Source organism: Triturus cristatus, chromosome 6, assembly GCF_964204655.1.
Source record: "Triturus cristatus chromosome 6, aTriCri1.1, whole genome shotgun sequence".
NCBI classification, from domain to species: domain Eukaryota; kingdom Metazoa; phylum Chordata; class Amphibia; order Caudata; family Salamandridae; genus Triturus; species Triturus cristatus.
In genome coordinates, this window is record NC_140589.1 from 432,421,081 (window position 1) to 432,440,689 (window position 19,609).

The 19,609-nt window shown below is 42.4% G+C and overlaps 1 long non-coding RNA gene across 1 annotated transcript in view; it reads right to left on the reverse strand.

Annotated features, from left to right (window-relative positions):
• Nucleotides 1-500: 500 nt before the first annotated feature.
• LOC146817265 (uncharacterized) overlaps nucleotides 501-19,609 on the reverse strand; it is a 78,015-nt gene continuing 58,906 nt past the window's right edge. Inside the window, exon 3 of the long non-coding RNA XR_014962961.1 lies at nucleotides 501-1,791. This is a non-coding gene — a long non-coding RNA (uncharacterized LOC146817265). The remainder of the gene's footprint in view (nucleotides 1,792-19,609) is intronic.

Genomic DNA, 19,609 nt, shown 5'->3' on the forward strand with positions numbered 1-19,609 from the left:
GTCGGGGGCAGAGGAGGCGTTGGTCCAGGTTTCTGTAAAGAAGGTGATGTCTGGTGAATGGGTGTTGAGTAGGTTCCAGATCTCTACGGCATGTCTGTGCAAGGAGCACACGTTGAGGAGGATGCACTTAAGGCGGTGGGGGTGGTGGTGAAGGTCTGGCGGCATTGGTGCAGGAGAAATGGCTGTGGGTCGAATTCTGGTGGACAGCTGGCAGTTGTTGTTTTTTCTGGGACTGAGTGCGAGGAGGGCGGCTGAGTCGTAGTGGAGGATGGTCGGAGGTCCAGGGTCCCTTGTGCTGGTCGTGGTCAGGTCGTGGTCGGGTCACGGACGGGCACAGATGGCTAAGAATAAAAGTATTCAAATGTGCTCACCTGTATGCAAATATAAGCAATATACTACATGAAACTGAGTAAGACAATGGAATGTCATGTCATGTCATTTCTTCTGCTGCTGATGACAGTAAGTGGGCACAGACATAGAAATCCTTTGCATCCATAGGTTGTATGTTTATTCTTCCACTAAACAATAATAAACATTATTTGTATAAGCATCCTTCTTGTATCTTGCAAATGATGCTTTCATTGCTCTTCATCGGTTGTGTTTGCAAATGTGGTACTCACATCAGTAGACATAATATCTTTCTCGTGTGTTAAATAAAAACCTACTAACACTATTATAATCGTTAGTACTGATATTACACAAATTTTACACATAATAATTTCTAAGGCAACACATGTTTGTCTACAAGGAGATAGTTTCAAGCAAATTATACAGCAACAGCTCAAGTTTAATTTAGAGGTTTCTCTGAATATTCTCCTTGCAAGTTTTTCCAACAGTCTCTTTTTCACAAAGTCTCTTTTAAGTTCAGATTTTTTTCGTATAGACAACCTGAGCCCTACTCCATTTTCTTAAAAAAATTGTATCCATACTCTTCTACTGCACACTTGGGTCTAGGTAAATCTTCTTAAAACAAAGAAAAATACATATTTCTTTTCAGTCTTTCAGCACTTTTCAAGCTGTTTTAGTCTTTAGAATGCCTCTCAATATTTTCCAGAGGCTTTGTCAGACAGCTTTATCCAAATACAATTAAAATGATGTCATGAGGGTTTATAAAGTATAGTTTTTCACATTACACAGTTCATCCAATGATACATTCAGTACCTTGTTCACGTATGTCTGTTCAGGTGCAGAATACCTTCGACAAGGCCCTCTTGTTCTTTTTGATCTCCTCAGTCTTTGTTGATATTCCTCTATGACAGTCGGTGGTATTCCATCAACTGATACACATGTTCTCAATCTCCTTTGATTACAGCTTCGTGGACATTCAACTTTCTGGGTGACTCTTCTTGTTTCAGTGCTTGTTCTTTCACCCGAATCCCTATCTTCTTTGTCAGAGAAATCAATGCCACTCTGTGAAATAACAGGCACCTGATTTGATGTAACATTTTGCAGTTCTCCACCACTTTCGTCTCCTTGCTGTTGTTGTGTTTTTTTATCACTGCTTTTTGTTGTGGTTCAGCTTGTGGTGGTGCAGTCACCAGTGCTCTTCGTTCAGGCTCGAAAAACACAATTTCTTCATAAGGATTTCTCACTCTTCAGGTATGATGCATGCACCCAGTTTGGAACTTCAGCGCACATGACAGCAGTGTTAGTGACCAAGATTACTTTCAAAGGGACTTTCAATCTCAGTTCCAAACAAGTCTTCCGAGCGTGTTTTTTGATCATGACTCAGTCCCTTGGATTGAGGTTGTGGCACTGTTCTCGATGTTGATCTTGTGTAGCAGCTGCAACCTGGTGAGAGACAGAACACACCACATCAGCTAATCCTTTGCAGTAATCAAGTATCATATCATCTGTGATGCTCACAATTGCATTTGCAAGTACAGCTAGCAGTCTGATGGCATTTCCAATGAGAATTTCATGAGGTGATAAACCAGTTCTCCTTTCCAGAATACCTTGAATACTCTTCAGTACCAAAGGCAAAGCAGCAGACCAGTTCAGTAATGCTGAGATACAAACCATGGGCAAACAAGATGTTATTGTGCCTTTCAGCTGTTCTACAATGCCAGAAGCTTCAGGTTGATAGCTACAGTGAAATCTTTTTTCAGTCTGTAGTGCTGTACATGACCTCATTGTGAAAGTGTTCCGCAATCTGTTTCCTGAGAAAGGGGCATACAGTATATTGGGGACGCGCTGGGGGCCGAGCATTATTTGCCTGATTTCATCATCAGAGTACACCAGCATGCAGTGTATTACAGTGCCCTGGAATTGCCTGCTTTTACTCTGCTGGAAGAAACCTTTGGCATCACAACACATTTGGATTAATTGAACTTGGTCGGGGGTAAAGTTATGCAAATTAGCTGCTGGGGACTTCAGTGTCCACAGCCCCTTGAGGACTTTCAGCTGCTCCACCAAGCCAATTTAATAAGCCTCACTCTCCCACTGCGTGGGACACACTAGGGCCTAGCAGTGCATTGTTTGCCTGATTTTATCATCAGAGTGCACCGGCATGCACCGTGTTATAGTGCCCTGGAATTGCCTGCTTTCACTCTGCTTGAAGAAACCTTTGGCATCACAACACATTTGGATTAATTGAACTCAGTCAAGGGTAAATCCATTACGCAAGCTAGCCACTGGGATCTTCAGTGCCCATAACCCCTTGCAAGACTATCAGCTGCTCCACCAAGCCTATTTAATTTGCCTCACTTTCCCACTGCATGGGCCTCCCCTAAGCAAAGCCCGGGCCAAGGGCAGGCCAGTCTTTGCCCATCATCGGCCTGAAGAGGCTGGGCTGGGCCTGGACTCTTGGCTTATCACATTAGCAGGTACAGTCCTTATGGTTCCTTCTAGTGGATAGGAATTTGTATGCCATTTCTTTCTGTGGAGCCTGCATCTGAGATTTATCACGCGTGTATCGTTATTTGATTCTGCTAGCATGGGCAAAAAGAAGGTGACTAGTCTTGGCTCTATTGTTACACCCTTTACCAAACCTACCTCTATGGATCTTATGTTGGAGCAGGCCATTAATGTAGTTAGTGTAGAGATTGTGCTTACTGAGAGGAGGATGTCCCTAAACGTTGGAGTTTGTAGGGGCGCTAATGGTAGCACAGACCTACAGCCAGTCTAACACTCTTCTGGAGGAACACTTAGTTGTCCCATCGGCTGGCCTCCCTAGCACTTCATTAGGCATGCCCTCACCTAGCTCTCTTTCCCTGAAGCTGCCAAGTCCATCAACTCCTGTAGTGGCGGTTTCTTCAAGGAAAGCTAAACGAGTAACTCCAAAACAGAACGATACTATTCTGGCCCAGGCCTCCCGATCAATTTCCTCACAGATTGATGACTTTTGGCAGAGCTCCCTCCACCATCTATTTTGATAGGAGGTCCTCTCAGTACTTGACCAACAGTAGCTTTACACTTCCTTTGGAGCAGATGTTTGGGCGCGTCAAGTCCTGGCTCTAGTCCAAACTTTCTCCCCTGCTGCTAAGATTTGATGCTCTAGAATCTAAATTAACCTCGCCCCTTCTTGCTCTAGCTCATTAGTATCCGTATGTACTGACCCTGCTCATCATTTAGGAGCCTCAGGAGGTGGAGGTGCTTGTTTGCATATGGAATGTCTCCTTTGTAGGAGCACGCTAGGGAGGCACGTACGGAAGGGGAACCGGTCCAGAATGCTTTAGGTGGGAACTTTGGTAGACTAACTCAACAGAAGATCAGGTTACCTGATGGTACCATGTATGTTACTTGTGATAGCCAGATGTTGATCACTGACCCGGGACATATTAGCATACCCGCTCTGTCCTCCAAATTGACCAAGGGTCCTGCAGGCCTCGATTCAATGCCTGATAAACCTGTTGTTAATTTTCTGCCTGCTGCATGTCCTTATGTGGCAGTATGTCTTTATGTGGCAGTACTCAAGTTCAAGTTTATTTATTTATGATTACAGAACTCCGAAGAGGTCCACATAAATCTTGAACACACCAACACATGAAAAAAGATTTGTTTTGCAAATAAAATGGACACAGAAGATTATTCCTCTCCATTAGAGACTCCTAAACAGAATCCAGTGATAAAAGAACTTTCAGATTAAAAACATAGCAGCATATCGTTCAGTGCAAAGTATTAAAGTGTCCTTAGGGCGATTCGTGCAAGAGTTTAGAAGATAAATAACATAAGATAGTTTTTATATACCATGAAAAACCATCACAAGATAAAAAGGAAAATAGCCTGCATAAAACAAATATTAGCAACTACATTCTATGTATCTAATGTACCTTAATATAGATTTAAAAAACACGTAAAACAGTTAAAAGTTCTATGAAAGAACATCTCATTAGGGGGTTCCTAAAGAGATTCTACTACTGCTGAGGCAGACATAATAGATAGCTGTAGACATATTAGTCTCATCCATTTCCATTGGCACCATAAAAAAGCTGAGCAAATAAATAATACATGATTAACGTCTTGAAGGCCGTTATTGCACAGATTACAGATCGGTGATGAACCATACCATTTTGCGGGTAAAGGATTTAAAAGGAGCATACCCTGCCTCAATAGTAATGAAAAGCTGCATACTCTGTGTGGCATGTTCCAAGAAATATAAGCCTGTACTTTATGTATCAAGCAAGAGTCAATAGCCGGATGGTCACCATTTTTTAAATGACAAGCTTCCCTATCCCTAGAGAAACTTGTATTCCAAGTGGCCTGTTTCAGAATGGGTTTTAATTGATACGGCGATAAAGTACAAATCAAGCACTGATCTAATTACAGCATAAAGTTTCTAAGATGAATGACTGTTCTTTTAAACCTTCTAAAATTTATTTTTGAACCAGAACCTAAGTGTACCATAATCACTCTTTGCCAAACCCAAGGCCTAAGGCCCAACGCACTACCCCTGCGAGGCCCTGTGCCCAGGTACTTCTCAATCCAAATTCTAGCTTTAGGGCAGCTGTGGAACATGCCGAATTAACTGAGGCTAGAATTCTAGGAATTCTGCCTTCCGTTGCATTTAAAAAGCCCCATTTACCTTTATCTATCAATTCTGTACCATATAGTAAGGAGGCAGGAATTTAGCATGAAAGACCTTCAATAAAGGTGTAAAATGTATTTTTCCGGTAGACATGTAAAGGGAGCCCAAGCTTTTTCCCTGACTAGTGGCTTTAGAGATATTGTTTTCTATATGGGCTTTATCTCTTAGGTTTCCACACACTATTTTTCCTAAAAGGTACATGATTTTACATGTTTTTGGCCTATAGACCGTACAAAGTTTCCATATTTTGGCTTCTTTCTCCCATGCATACACATAATTTTACTTGATATATTGATCTTTAGGTGGTGAGCCTCGGAGACTTTTTGGAGTGCCTGCAGACGACTATTTAATCCCTTAGGGGTTAAATCAAAGATTATTATCTTATCTGCATAGAGTAGACACCCGATCGATTTTCCCCCAATTGCCAGGGCCATGCCCTCACTTTGGGCTAGATAATCAGGGAGATCTGAAATGTGTAGAGAAAAAAACGGGGGAAACCATTTCTCTTTCATAATAGTGCTTAAAAACCAGGCAAATGATTTTACTTCACAGTGCACTATTTTGTGTTATGACAGTGACTTGTATTTCATCTGGCCCATTGCCGCTGAAGTACACATTCCCCTGATCCCCGTTTCTATTTCTTTTTCAGGAGGCGATCCATACAAGGTATAGTCATCCTTTACCATTGGGTACTTAATTGCGCCCTTATTTGCTGCATAGAGTCCCTGAATAAAACTACCCCATTTGTATTCTTCAGTAGCAAAAGGGAGTGATCGAGCTCCGGCTCCACAACCCTTCGCCACAAGAAACCAAAATGTCCTTATCTGGCTTTTAAAACTGCTTCCTTAAGTTTTATACCGATACTATCTTCATTCTCCTTTCTTAGCCTGGCCTTTACCTGACCTTTACCGACTCTTTCTCCTTTTTAATAATAATATTCCATAATCTCTTTCCAAGGTATAATTCAAATACTGTTCCCTGATTAGAGTATTTATTTTATACTTTAAAGGAAAAAGGGATCGGAATTTAAAGGAAGAATGGATCTGGGGGTCACTTTAAAACTTTTCCGCTACTTGTTGTATAAGTGGCAGTACTCATAAGGATCATTCAGAAACATACAAGGCGCTATATAATAAATCACTGAACTGACTAGTGCAACACAGAAGGTTCCCGTTGTCTAATGCTAAAGGCATACTAATGGTGCGTAGATGTGCTTGGATTGGCCCCGATTATGGTGATCCTACTAGTGATGGTGTCATTATTAAATTTAGATTTCAGTTTTTAGTGCATAATTTACTGTTTGGTTTTTGTCTGCATCTTGCTTTGAGAAGTGTTATTGATTTGGTCCCACTGGGCTTCTTCAATAAACCTACAGCTGCTCCTCGATTGACCCAGACTCATAGTCCCTTTTTCCTCCATCCAAGCGTTACCTGTGATTCCCGGTACTCGAGCCTTCTCTGTTAACCTGTTCCTAGATCTGCTGGTATGTCAGTTGGGGCTTCTCCTCGTGGTCAGGTAGTCACAGCAGCAAGGTCCATTTCGCTTTTTAATATGCCAACAGTAATCAGATTTGATGTCCTCGCAGATATTGGTTGACTTCCACATGGGACAAATTTACCAGTTGAGATTACCAGTGAAGAGCCAATTGCCACTTCAACAGGAGCTATGGTTGAGCAGAAAGTAATGTGCCCCTATTCTATTTTAGGCTGGTATGTTGCAGGGCTCAGAGGGGAAGTAGACAAAGCGGATTGGTGGACCTTTATCAATTAGTATGATATTACTGCCCTACAGGAGACCTGGGCACCTACCTCCATTGCTTTTGATGTCTATGCATATTATTCTTGTAAAGCTTTACCTTCCTCTTGGGGAAGGCCATAGAAGATCTTGCAATCTGGGTCCAGGTTTACTTATATGTAGATGTGACTGCTATTGACTCAGAGTCTGCAGCCTTCCAAATCATTATGGTCCCAGCTCACAAAACGCAAAAGGATATGATTGCAGCCCAGCCACCGTATATTCTGTGTGGGGAATTTAATTCTAAAATAGTCAGGGGAGGGCCCCTTGAGGATAGATCCCTAGGGTAACTTAGTGAAGCAAGGTGACTTGAGCTGGTAAAATACAAGTTAGTTGACTACCTAAATGTGGATTAGTGTCTATTACCAACGTTTACGGGGCATGGTCATTATTCGACAATTGACTACATCTTTATTATCAGGAATCTTCTGAAGTGTTTCTTTAAAGGGGAGGTAGTGCAGACAGAGTGGGAGAGATCATAACGCCCCGCCCATCTCTGGGTTCTTTCCTGTAAAGACCTTTAAACCGACTACTGTCATTTTAGCAATTCAGTATTCCAGTGATGGACTCAGATTAGATTGGCGCCTTAAAGACCACCTACTCGCTTTGGGCACCATCTTAAGTCAGTCATGGGATCTGTTGATCACTGACTATCAGCAGCATGTGAAAGTGACATGCTAGGTTTTTTTTTTTTGCATTAGTCCAGTCTATCACATTTTCTCTTTCAAAACCAGCAAAGAAAGACAAAGGGGATCAAGATTGGTTTGATGAGCCTTGCTCAGGGGCTTATCGGCACTTAAGGTTAGCTGTAATTGCTTCCCCGTGAGTATTTTCAGAAGTAAAGCTTATCCACCGCACTTACAAGCGTACCCTTAAAGACAGGAAGGAGGACCTGCACAAGCATGATTGGGAAGCCTTGGAGCTAGCTGCTGTCGATGGCAGCAGCAAAATCTTTTGGGACACTGTTAACAGAATTAGATTAAGAACCATCCCTGATAACTCCTTGCTACAATGTAATATTTTGAGTGCTGATTGGGTGGCCCACTTCTCAGCTATCTACCAACTAGATGAAGCAGATGAGGCAATATACTTTTTACATAGAATAAGTAACACTCCTACAGTGATTGCATCTTTGTCAGAAGTTGTATCAGTGATACAGGTGAGTGTTGGTGGAAAAGTGCCAGGTCCACATGGGACCGCTATTGACGTGATAAAATGTAATATTGATCTTTGGAGCCACTTGATTACTAACGTTATTAACAGTTCTCTAAACACACATATCCCTGAGTCATGGAAATTGCCCACAATCTTGCCCATCTGGAAATTGTCCACAATCTTGCCCATTTAGAAGTAGGGTAACTGGATGTCTCATAAGTGCAACATACCCATTTTGTTTCCTAGATAGCACTGTTAAATTAATCAGTAGGGTCATTTATAACTGTCTGGCCATATGGGCTCGTGATCAGCACATCATGTCCACATTTCAATTTGGTTCCCTACCAGGGTTGGGAATGACTGAACAGTGTTTGAATCTGTGTTTACTAAATAATAAGTACATCTCAGCTAAACGCTGTCCCCTTTATATGATTTTTATGGACCTCTAAACCACGTTCAACTCTGTTAACAGAACTAAATTGTGATTAAAGCTTCTGGACATGGGCGTAGAAGTGCCTCTGGTGAAATTTTTGTTTCATTTATTCTCAGACCTAGTGTATAAAGTGCACCTTAACCCAAATGGTAAAATGTCCCCAGAATTCAGCCGTAAGCGCGGTGTGTGCCAGGGCTGTATCTTGGCCCCTATGTTGTTCATCTTATACATTAATGATCGTTACCCTCACCTGACCTCTGTTCGGGTAGACATCCATAAAATGGCTGGCACTCAGGTGCCCGCAATTTTATGTGCTTACAATTCGGTCCTGTTGGCTCGGACCCCCAATGCTGAGCTTGTGTTGGTGGACGGATTCGTCCAGTTTATGGATAGACCAGACTTAGTCACCAATTACGGTAAATCCCATATTATGCCCTGTGAACCAGGAAGAACTGAAACCCGTAGATTGCTCATAAAGGAGCAGTCACTGTATTGTGTGAAGGATTTTACTTACTTGGGCATTATTTTTAATTCAACAGGTTCCTGTCGGCCTCAGTTGGCAAGCTCTAGTCTCAAACTCAGCAGGTCAGCAGTAGCCATTTTCAATCTCTAGTGCAATGGGAAAGGGGACAATTCTACCACTTTTAAAAATCTATAATGCCCAATGTGTCCCGGCTACCACTTACGGAGCAGGAATATGTGGTTTTCATAAGAGGTTCTGTCATCAGTTTGAGGAAGATCGTATATATGTTTTACCGCTCCCTCCCTCAGCTTCTAGTTTTATCCTACACAGAGAGCTTAAGCAACGTTTTGTGAGGATAGTGTCTAAATGGCACCCTTGCCTCTTTGGGTCAGTATATGGAAAAATGCCCAAGCCACACCCTGTAGAGACATCATCTCAGATTGTCTCCTTTTGAGCTCTATTCTGTTGTTGAAATACATGTATACAGACTTTCAGGGGCTGGAGTTGTCTTTCGTTGTTTTTTTCTCCTACTAGCCCACAGAAAGAAGAGAAATCATGGTAAGGAGCCTCTTTTTAGAACATTCTGCTGAGGAAAGATTGCAGAAGGAGTTGGTAAAGAGCACTGTTTTGGCTTATTATTGGTTCTAGAGTCCATTTCTTATCTTTCTCTTGAATTAACGTAGTGGGAAAGGTCTCCTCTTTTTTGGTTTAGATCAGCCTCAGTATGGCAGCTTATGAGTTTTAGAATGCCAACTGATGCCTTGGGAGGCACTTCCCAGGTCTGTTCATGCAACAATGTTTCCTCAGAATCACTAGTTGTTAGATTTGGGGGTCTCTAGCTGGCATAGGTAGGTACCTGTGACAAATAGGGACCCTTGCGTCTAGTCAGGGTAAAGGGGTACACTCCTAAAATAACCCCTGCTCACCCCCTTGGTAGCTTGGTACGAGCAGACAGGCTTATCTCAGAGGCAGTGTGTAAAGCATTTGTGATACAGTAATCAAGTGACAACACTACAGATGGACACAACACAAGTTTAATATCAAAAATAAGTATTCTTTATATAGATTTATCACAAGACCATAAACGATAAAAATCCACAATACTGTTACTTTAAAATGGTAGAATTTAGCTTAGTTTTCTTAAGATGGTAAATGCAACACTCAGAGTTCAATGTACCTTAGATGCGACACGCAGGGCAACAAAACTGTTGCAAGGATGGTGATGCATTGAAGAACCGGTGCAAATAAACAAAGATGGCGCTTTCTTCTTGATGTGACACGCTTCCCGGTGATGCGGCGACGTCTGCTGTGACGTCGATCCTCTCCCCTGGCGATGCGAGTTGCTTCCACAACGATGCGAGCCGCATCAGGCCCTGCGACACTCTCGCCGGTGATGCGGCAGCGTCTGTTGCGACGTCGATCCTCTTCTCTGGTGATGAGCCGTGACAGGCCCTGCGACACGCTTCTCGGAGATGCGGAGGCGTCTGGTGCGACGTCGATCCACGTCTCCTGCGATGAGCCGTGACAGGCCCTGTGACATGCTACCCAGAGATGCAGCAACGTCTGCTGTGACGTCGATCCTCTTCTCCTGGCGATGCGAGGCACTTCGGTGGACCTGCGACGACTCAGCGATTTTTCTGCAACAAGCTTCCCGGTGATGCGACGGTGTCTGCTGTTACGTCGATCCTCTTCTCCGGCGATGGGAGGCTCTTCGTGTTGTGATGCGGCAGCGGCAGTTCGGCGACACGCTTCTTGTTCTTGAGTCGCGCTTCCAGCTCCGTGCGACACGCAAGTCCTCAAAAAGTCCAGCACAACTGCAGGCACTTTAAAAGAACTCTTGGGGAGCTGGTGGGTGAAGTCTGTTGTCCCTGAGACTTCAGCAGGAGGCAAGCTCTTTTCCAAGCCCTTGGAGATCCTTCACAAGTTGAATGAAAACGCACACAAAGTCCTTTCTCCATTCTTTGGCAATACCCCAAGCAGCACTTCAGCTTAGGGATAGTCTCTACTCAGTTTCTTCTGGTTCCACTCCTCAGCAAAGGTTTCTTCTTGTTCCCAAAGTGATCTAAAGTTCTTGGGTTTGGGTCCCAATATTTATACCAAGTTTCTCTTTGTTCTCAGAAGGCAGAGAGGCCTTTGCCTAGTCCAAACCAGTTCTGGTCAGTCCTGGAGCACTTTGTTTACATGACTCCTTCTTTCCTTTCAGAGTTCAGACACACCACAGGAGGTGGAGCCAGTATTGTGGAGGTAAGGTCCAGCCCTATTCAGGTCCCAGGTGCAACTCCTCCCACCCATCTAGATTCAGATCTCTCTATGCACCCTGTCTCCTGGAATCCCCCAGCCCCTGTCACTCAAACTCCAGACAAGGAATACACAGCCTAGCAGAGGGAGGTTTGGATGCTTAGACAAGAAAATACCTACTTTCTAAAAGTGGTATTTTCAAACACAGAATATTAAAACCAACTTCACTAAAAGATGTATTTTATCATTCTGAGTTCAGGCATACTAAATTCGAATTTCGGCCATGTTCCCTGAGTCAGTTAGGATTATAAGATGTAATAATCAAACTGCCCATTCCGGCCTATGGAGAACAGGTATTGCAATGGTGAAAAACGAAAATGGCTGTAATTCACTATTAGAACATGCCACACACACCAGGGCATGTCCTACCTTACACTTACAATGCACCCTGCCCTTGGGCCTACCATAGGGGTGTTTGATATGAAGAAAAGGGAAGGTTTATGGACTGGCAAGAGGGTGCACTTGCCCAGTCAGCATGACAGTACCAGACTGCACGTAGGCTTTGCAATGGCAGGCCTTAGACACACTTTTACAGTCTGCTTCTGTGGGTGGCACAACCAGTGCCGCAAGCCCACCAGCAGTATTTGGATTACCAGCCCTGGGCACTCCTGGTGCACTGTACTAGGGTCTGACAGGTAAACCAAACCAACCAATCATGGAATCACTGATTCATATATTAATTTACAATAGGGAGCACATGCACTGTGGCACTGGACAGCAGTGGCACAGTGGCCAAAGCATCTAACACCAGCAAAAACACATGAGGCAACAGCAAAAATGGAAGGGAGACCCACGCCAAGGTGCCAGGTCTAACACTAGTGCAGTACATTTATTTTTCTAACTGTTTTGGCTGTGCTTGAAGACTCGTTCTGAAACTGCTTTTGAAATCTTTGGGGCATTGAAGTTGTGAACAGGCTCTGCATAAGCTGCAGTCACTAGATACCACAATTATGTGTGCCAGTGTGATTTCCTTTCTTAAGGCTGCTATTTGAGCCAGGAAATCTATGGATGAACAATAACACCTGCCTCAAAGGATCAGTACTCATCAGTAAATATTTATTGTCTTTGATCAGGCTATATTTTATAGGTGTACTATGCACTTTATATGTAAACTGTTTTAATGGACTTATGAGCTGAAGTTTTTATCTCGCCGAGCGTTAGCTCTGTATTGTTTTTGTCCTTCATAGCCATATATGGCCGAATGCAGATGAAATTGATTGATTGACTGATATTGGTATCAATTCTTGCAAGAACAGTTTTGCTACAGTGAGACTGTCATTTCGTCTGGTTGGATAGTCTTCCACCCATTGTGAAAAGATACATACAATGACCAGGACATATCTCAACCCATTGCAAACAGGTATCTCGTTAAAGTCCATCTGCATTCTGTTGAAGGGACCACCTGATCTCCCAGGAGTTATTTTCCCTACATTCATTTGTTGGCATGTTACACAACAATGGTACTATTCTTCTGCAAGCATCCTAAATATGGGATTGAACCAGTTCTGCCTAAACAGCCTTGTCATTGCATCCCTCCCTAAATATGTGTATCTATTGGAAACAACAAACTATCAGGTAGCACTGGTCTACCATCAGCTGACATCCAAATGTCATGTGTGTTTTCCTCACAGCCTGCTCTGATCCAACCTTGCTGTTCTGCTTCTGAAATATTTTCTTGTATCCTTTTCAATTCTTGCAATGTGTCTGCTATTGACATTAACAAAACAAAGACAGTGTCCTCCTTAGATTCACATGCAAAAGTTCTGTTAAATGTGCAGGCCACTATTGCACAATACTGTGCAATCTCATCAACATACCTGTGTCTGACTACAATGTAATCATTGCCACTTCAGTGAGCTGCACATTTAACCATTACAACTTCATCAGGCAATAGGATGGCTTACAAAATATTTCTCACATGTCTAGACATTGCACATTGGAGTGCCAGAAGAAGTCACAAAACCTCTTTGTTACCACAATTCCTAAAATCATGGACAACACTAAAGCCATATCTGTAAGTATAGTCTTGTAAGGGCAGTTAATTCTGCAACTTGTGCTGAGGTTATACATTGATGACGCTACCCCAACGTCAATAATTATGCAGACAGAGTAAGCTGCTCTCAGGAAACCGTCATTGTTTCTCAAACATGAGCTGTCAACAAAAAATATAAAATCAGGGGTTCATCCTAAATGTCAAGTCATGGCTTTGTGCATAAATCTATGACATCTACACAATCATGTTTAACTTCATTACGAAGTCACATTGTCAGCAGCTAGGATCTGTTATTCGTACTTATGTGCGCCATGTATTGGGTTATTGTTCGGATCAGCAAAACCTCAACAGTGTGGGAGACCATTACAGGTAGAGGGTGTCCTATCAATATGCTCTCATTCCTCTCGATAATAACACCCACTGCAGCAACCGCTTTAAGGCAGCCAGGCAGTCCTGCGGCTACAGGTTAAAGGATTGTCCAAAAGTATGCCACAGGTTTTTGAGAATCTCCATGTATATGAGTAAGCACTGAGAGAGAACAGCCCTCCATCTCACTGCAAAATAAAGTAAGCATCCTACTGTAATCAGGCATTCCTAGTTCCGGGGCATAACAAAGACTTTCTCTCGGCTCTAGGAAAGCTTTTAAGCAATCTTTATCCCAAGGAAGCGGATCAGGCACATCTTTGTGTGTCAGCATCAGTAAAGGCTTACCCACTAGGAAAAAGTTTGATTCCACTGTCTACAGTAGTCAACCATTCCCAAAAACATTCTGACCTCTCTCTGCCTTTGAGGTGGATTCATCTGAAGATTTGCGTCCACACTCTCTGGAGACATCTTTCTTGCTCCCTTCTCAATGTTGTGTCCCAGATACTGAACTTCTTTTTGAAAATGTTGCAACTTACCTGGATACACTTTAAGTCCATTCTCAGCCAAGTGATTTAAGAGTGCAATTCTATCCTATTTCCAAGGTTTTCGTGTCTCTAATACCACAAGTAAGTCATCAATGTACTGCACTAGTACTGATTTGTAATGCATCTGCAATGACTCCAGACCTGGTCAAATATGGAAGGACTCTATGCATACCCTTGTGGGACTCGACACCATGCCAAAACTCTCTGCTGAAATGCGACAGAAAAGAGATTATGACGATTCTAGTGTAATGACACTGAAAATAATGCTTCACATAGACCAATAACAGTAAACCAATCTGTAGTGCACTGGATTTGAAAAGGTAAAGTGACTGGATTCGGTATCACAGGACAACATGGAACAACACTATTAATTTTTTTGAAAATCCAGCACAATCCAATATTTACCTTTGGGCTGCTGTAAACCCATAATCGGAGAATAGCATGGGCTCCCAACCAAGTCTCTAAAAATCCCTTTGCTCAGCATATCTTTAATTACAGGTGTTATTCCTACAACTGTCTCTGTTGTCAAATTGTATAGCGGTGTTCATGGATACACTGTGTTTGGTTTGAGTGTGACCCGGACTGGTTCCACACCTTTTATTAGTCCGATATATTTCCCTTACTTCTGGGTTTACTGGTTTTTAAAAAAGAAAATCGGGAGGTAACTCTTCAATTGTTCTCACAGGGAACAACCCTACAGCTGACTCTTGTCGGCCCATTTTAAACTTGACATCCTCATCAGGGGTCTGAAACTTAACTCCATCCAGTGTGCATTAAATTGTGCAATATAACTTGCACAACACATTTATCCCTAGCAGGTTCACAGGACTAGAATCACAAACAATAAATTGATGCTTTTCCTCATATGAACCTATTTTTACAGATGTTTTCTCTGAAACTGGATTTGTAATCTGTTTATTTGAAACTCCTACAGCTTGGGTCTTCTTTACAAAGAAGGGTAGCTCCAGTATCAATAGAAATGATATAGGTGGGCATTCACTTCACCTTCTATGAATGGACCACTCTGGTCTACCTCTAACACTGCGCCAAGAATGCATTCTTCCTTCCCCTTCATGCTCAGTCACTGTGAATTGTCAGAGCCAAAACTGTCATTATCTAATACAGGAAACTGTTGAAATGCATTCTGATTTTGATTCTGGAAGGGTTAAAGTTTGCTTTGGACAATTGGTTCAAATTAAATCTAGGATTCACATATTTTGTGGGTCATTTGTGGGATCATCTGGGATTGTGGAACTTGCATCATCGGGACCTGCTTCTGCATTGGCACTTGCATCTGCTGAACTGGAACATTTTGCATTTGAATTTGGTTTCCTCTCATTTGTACATTTACATTTACTTCATCAGGATTAAGCCTACCCTCCCTCTTCCAATGCCCGTTTTTGTTACAATAGTGACAAGATGTCATTATCTTCGAAGTCACAACATCCATACCAGAATTTGGATCAGCAGGAACACCTCTATCTCTATCCTGTCAAACACCAAATCCTCCTTGAGTACCTTGTACTCCTTCTTGCACACCCACACCTTGCACACTACCTTGATTTTCTGCAAAAGTCTGGTGATGTTTAAGCAAATTTCTGCTTAAGCATTTTCTTCTTCATTTCTCATTCATTACTATAATATTTTGCATACCTCAGGATCTCATCAAGAAATGTATTCTGCCAGCAACCCAAACTCTGCTGTATATGCACTGATCTGTGGTCTTAACCCAATAACAAACTGTGATACAGAGAATTCCATATCACGTGGATCAGGATATGTTGTTCAAACACCTGAAGCAGTAGTTCATAGTAATCATGCACTGACACTTTTGGCTCTTGTGAAGTTCGTTTAATCTTCACCCTATCAATATCTTTCTAAGGCACTTTGCCTTTCAGGAAAGTAATTGTCGCTTCATACCTCTCCATAGCTACAGCAGATGGTCCATTAGTGCATACCTCTCTCGTTGGCTGTTCATTTGGCCATTGCTCAACAACCTTAGATTCAGCCCACAGATCGTGTGGCATCACAATGTCAAGGAACATATTCAACTCAATTCACAACTTCTTTGAAATTATGACAAATCTGTCAATTTGTGTGTACCATTCCATGGGTTTGTCTCTCAATTTCGGAAAATTGTTTGTAAAGATCACCTCTGCTCCATGGTACATGGGCATATACTCCAACTGCTATCTCTCTCAGTGGATAAGCTGAGGCTTCTTCCACATCTTGTGAACCTGTCGAGGACTTTTTATTTTCCACATCTACTTCTGCTTGTTTCTTTTTCTTTTCATGCTTCTCGGACTATTTAATTTCGAATCCCTTAAAATCATTTATGGATCCACATTACTAATTCAGTTATGTGTAAATGCATTCCTGAAGAACACATTGTCTCAATTGCTCCATCATCTAAATAAACTCCGTAACTTCTCTGTAAAGGTAAACTTTTCGAAAGGATGATATCATATTTTTGGGTCAAATCAGTTAAGTTATCATGTGTGATTGCTGCATGTCTGGTAATTTCCTTACTCAGATACATTAATTATTTCTCTTCGTACTGGTTTAAATTTTCAAGATCTAAACATCCCCTAATAATTTCTTCAAGTTCAAATTTTAAATTTGAAACGTTTAGTGGTCTCTTCTTTTCAGGCTCTGGGGTAGCTTGTTGTTCTGCGCTTTTTGTCTTTCTAAGTCCTGCTGCTTCCTCAAACCACGGTGGAAAAATCCAGTACTCAAATAAATTTGCTTCGCCCTGTATTATCTGTGTTATAAAAAAAATCCTTTCCCCTACCTCTCAATGACTAAATCAATTGCGGAGGTTTCCTAGCCACAATGTGCGAATTTTGGGATATCGGGATAAACCCTGATGAAGCCAATCCTCCTACAGCTTCTTGAGCTTCTGGAGTGGGGACAATGTTTATTGGGGATGTCACATGTGGAGCAGTTACTATCGGGGCAGTTACATGTGACCTGGGCACTGTTTGTACAGTTGCAGTTTGTGGTAAGCGTACTTGAACAGTCATAATGGAATGCAGGTGTGATAACTGTTGTTGTCTGAACAGGCGGTGGGGCAATTCTAGAATGTCTGAAATGGTCTCTCAATCTGTATTATGCTCAGTTCAACAGGGACTGCAGCCACTGTAGCACTTGCAGTTGCACTATTATTAGCACTAGTGGTGGTGTTCACATAAGGTGGGGGTGCAAGGCTAACGTTTCTGTCAAAATATCATCCCCTGAATCACTATCTGGCTCATTCTTTTTTTCATCCTTTTCTTTGTCTTTTTCCTCTACCTCAGTCTTTTTCAATTTCTAAGGAAGGTGTATCATTGTTAATAGCTGGATACAGTCTAGTTCCCTCAACTATAGCTTTTCTCCATCTCTGCTGTGCTTCATCCCATCGAGCATCTGCTTAATTAAGCATTTCTCTTTGATTCTTACTCTGATATTAATCTCTTTCCCCATCTCATGCTACCTTCTCCCACATATTCAGTACCTATTGTGTGGGTCTAGGCGGTGGATTCATTTCGTATAGCTTCTCTGTAGTATCCTCAGGTCATGTTAATATGTTTCCTTTCATCCTGTACCTAGCTGCTCAGCCAGTGTGAGTATTCCGCATAGAATGTTAGCGTGAGTGAAATGCTTGGGTGCCTGTGTGTGTGTGAGACAGTTGGGAAGATGGTCTGAGCAGCTAGGAGGCTGCTCCTGGTGGGGCTTGTTCTGGGCTTGTTCTAGCTTGCTGTAACTTCTACTAATGGACTAATAAACTACATAAAATCATCTTGGCTATGTCTATTTCATCACCTGCACACGTGGGGCCAGCCCACTACATTTTTGGCGACGATTTGGAGACTTATCCATGTTTACAAAGTACCTCAAGGACATTTTAAGATGTAAAGCCTTAAAGGAAGTTCAAAAATGATTAGCCATGGTCTTCTTCAAGTTGGAAGGATGTTACTGAAACTTGAAGCGCTGATGGAGAGCGTCGTGGTTCACTAATGAGCTCACTGACAGCACATGTTTATTTCCAGGAGGAAATGGTACACATGAGACATTGGAGGAAGTGTGGACAGAGAAGGCTAGAGTTCCACAAGAAACTTTTAAAATGGAGCATGAAGAAACAAGAGAAACCGGAACAAACAAAAGAAACTGGAGTATCACGCCCTGCAGCCCCACCAGTGTCCCTCACACCGGACAGCCCCAGCCCAGGTGTGCTCTGCTCACAAACATCAGTTGGTCCTTAAAGAAACTAGATTTGTGTGTGTCCTCATGCTCAATTATTTACTGTCTGGCACATTAAAGGAAGTGGAAACGTGTGCTGCATCTTCTGCTACGGTTTACAGATTTACAGTATATCACAGTGTTGTGAGCTTCTGACAAGACTTCAAGCATGATGAGATGTGTGCCTTACAGTCGACATTGTGACATTGTTTTTGCCTTCGTGGGATTTAAAGAAATCTTTGCTTATGCCAATTTCGTTTGGTTTCTTGATCACAGATTAAATGCTTCTTCACTTTGTGAGACATCAGACCAGTGTTTACTGCCGGAGTGGGTCAAGTATACCTGCTTTGTGTGTGTACTTTCATCGTGCTCTATGACATTTTCACAGAAGTGGGAGTTTGCCCTTGATGCTGCCTCATGATGCTAATGAGGGCACGCTCCCGTTTTTCCACAAATGCGGGACTTTCATTGTTATAAAATTGGATCTGGGAAGACACATTTATTTTGTCAGTTTGTCAGTTGAACCGCCGTATCTCCCTTAAACGTTGATGCTCACATTGCAGCCTGTTTGAGCCTATTTGTTGTGTGGGAGTGAAGAACCCAGATACCCGGTGCCGGCGTGAACTGTGAAGGTGAGACTTTTCGTAAAATGTTCAGATTGTCTTTTCCACCCCTAGTCATGTGGGAGTTTGTTCACAGCTTTGAAATTTTAAAATTAGGCACGGCTTGGCTTACCTACAGCGCATGCACTTCTACCTGTTTGATGGAGACCTGGAGTTCCTTCGTGGGAGCCTCTGTGACGCCGTGGGCTCTGCAAAGTTCTGGGCTGCTGAGAGACGCTCTGCAATATAGACGTGCTGAGAGCCATTCGGCATGACTTCCACTACGAGCCGCCATCTTGTGTTTGGAGGCACCAAAGATATAGAAGAGCCATGCTGTGTTGTTTTTCACAGCGCATTAACGTGTTCTCTGCCAACCACAATTTGTGATTGTTAATAAAGTAAATTGAAGATTTCAAACTGAAGGGCAACGTCGCTTCGTTTTGATCGGCTGGTTAAATAAAATAAGAGAGAGTACCTCAGGTACTCTCTCTTATTTTATTTAACGGAGGACACTAAGTTTTTTTTTCAAACGTAGGTCTCAGCTGGCCGCATTGTTTTGGATTTCTTCCCCTTTAAGATTTTTGTCTCTTCCGATGTGGATTCAAACTGCTCTTGGCAAAGTGCTGGTGTCTTTATGGTGAACTTGTTTTTGGTTTATTCTGTCATGGAGCAACACCGTATTTATCACGATTCTCCTGGACAGTGTCTCATTTCTT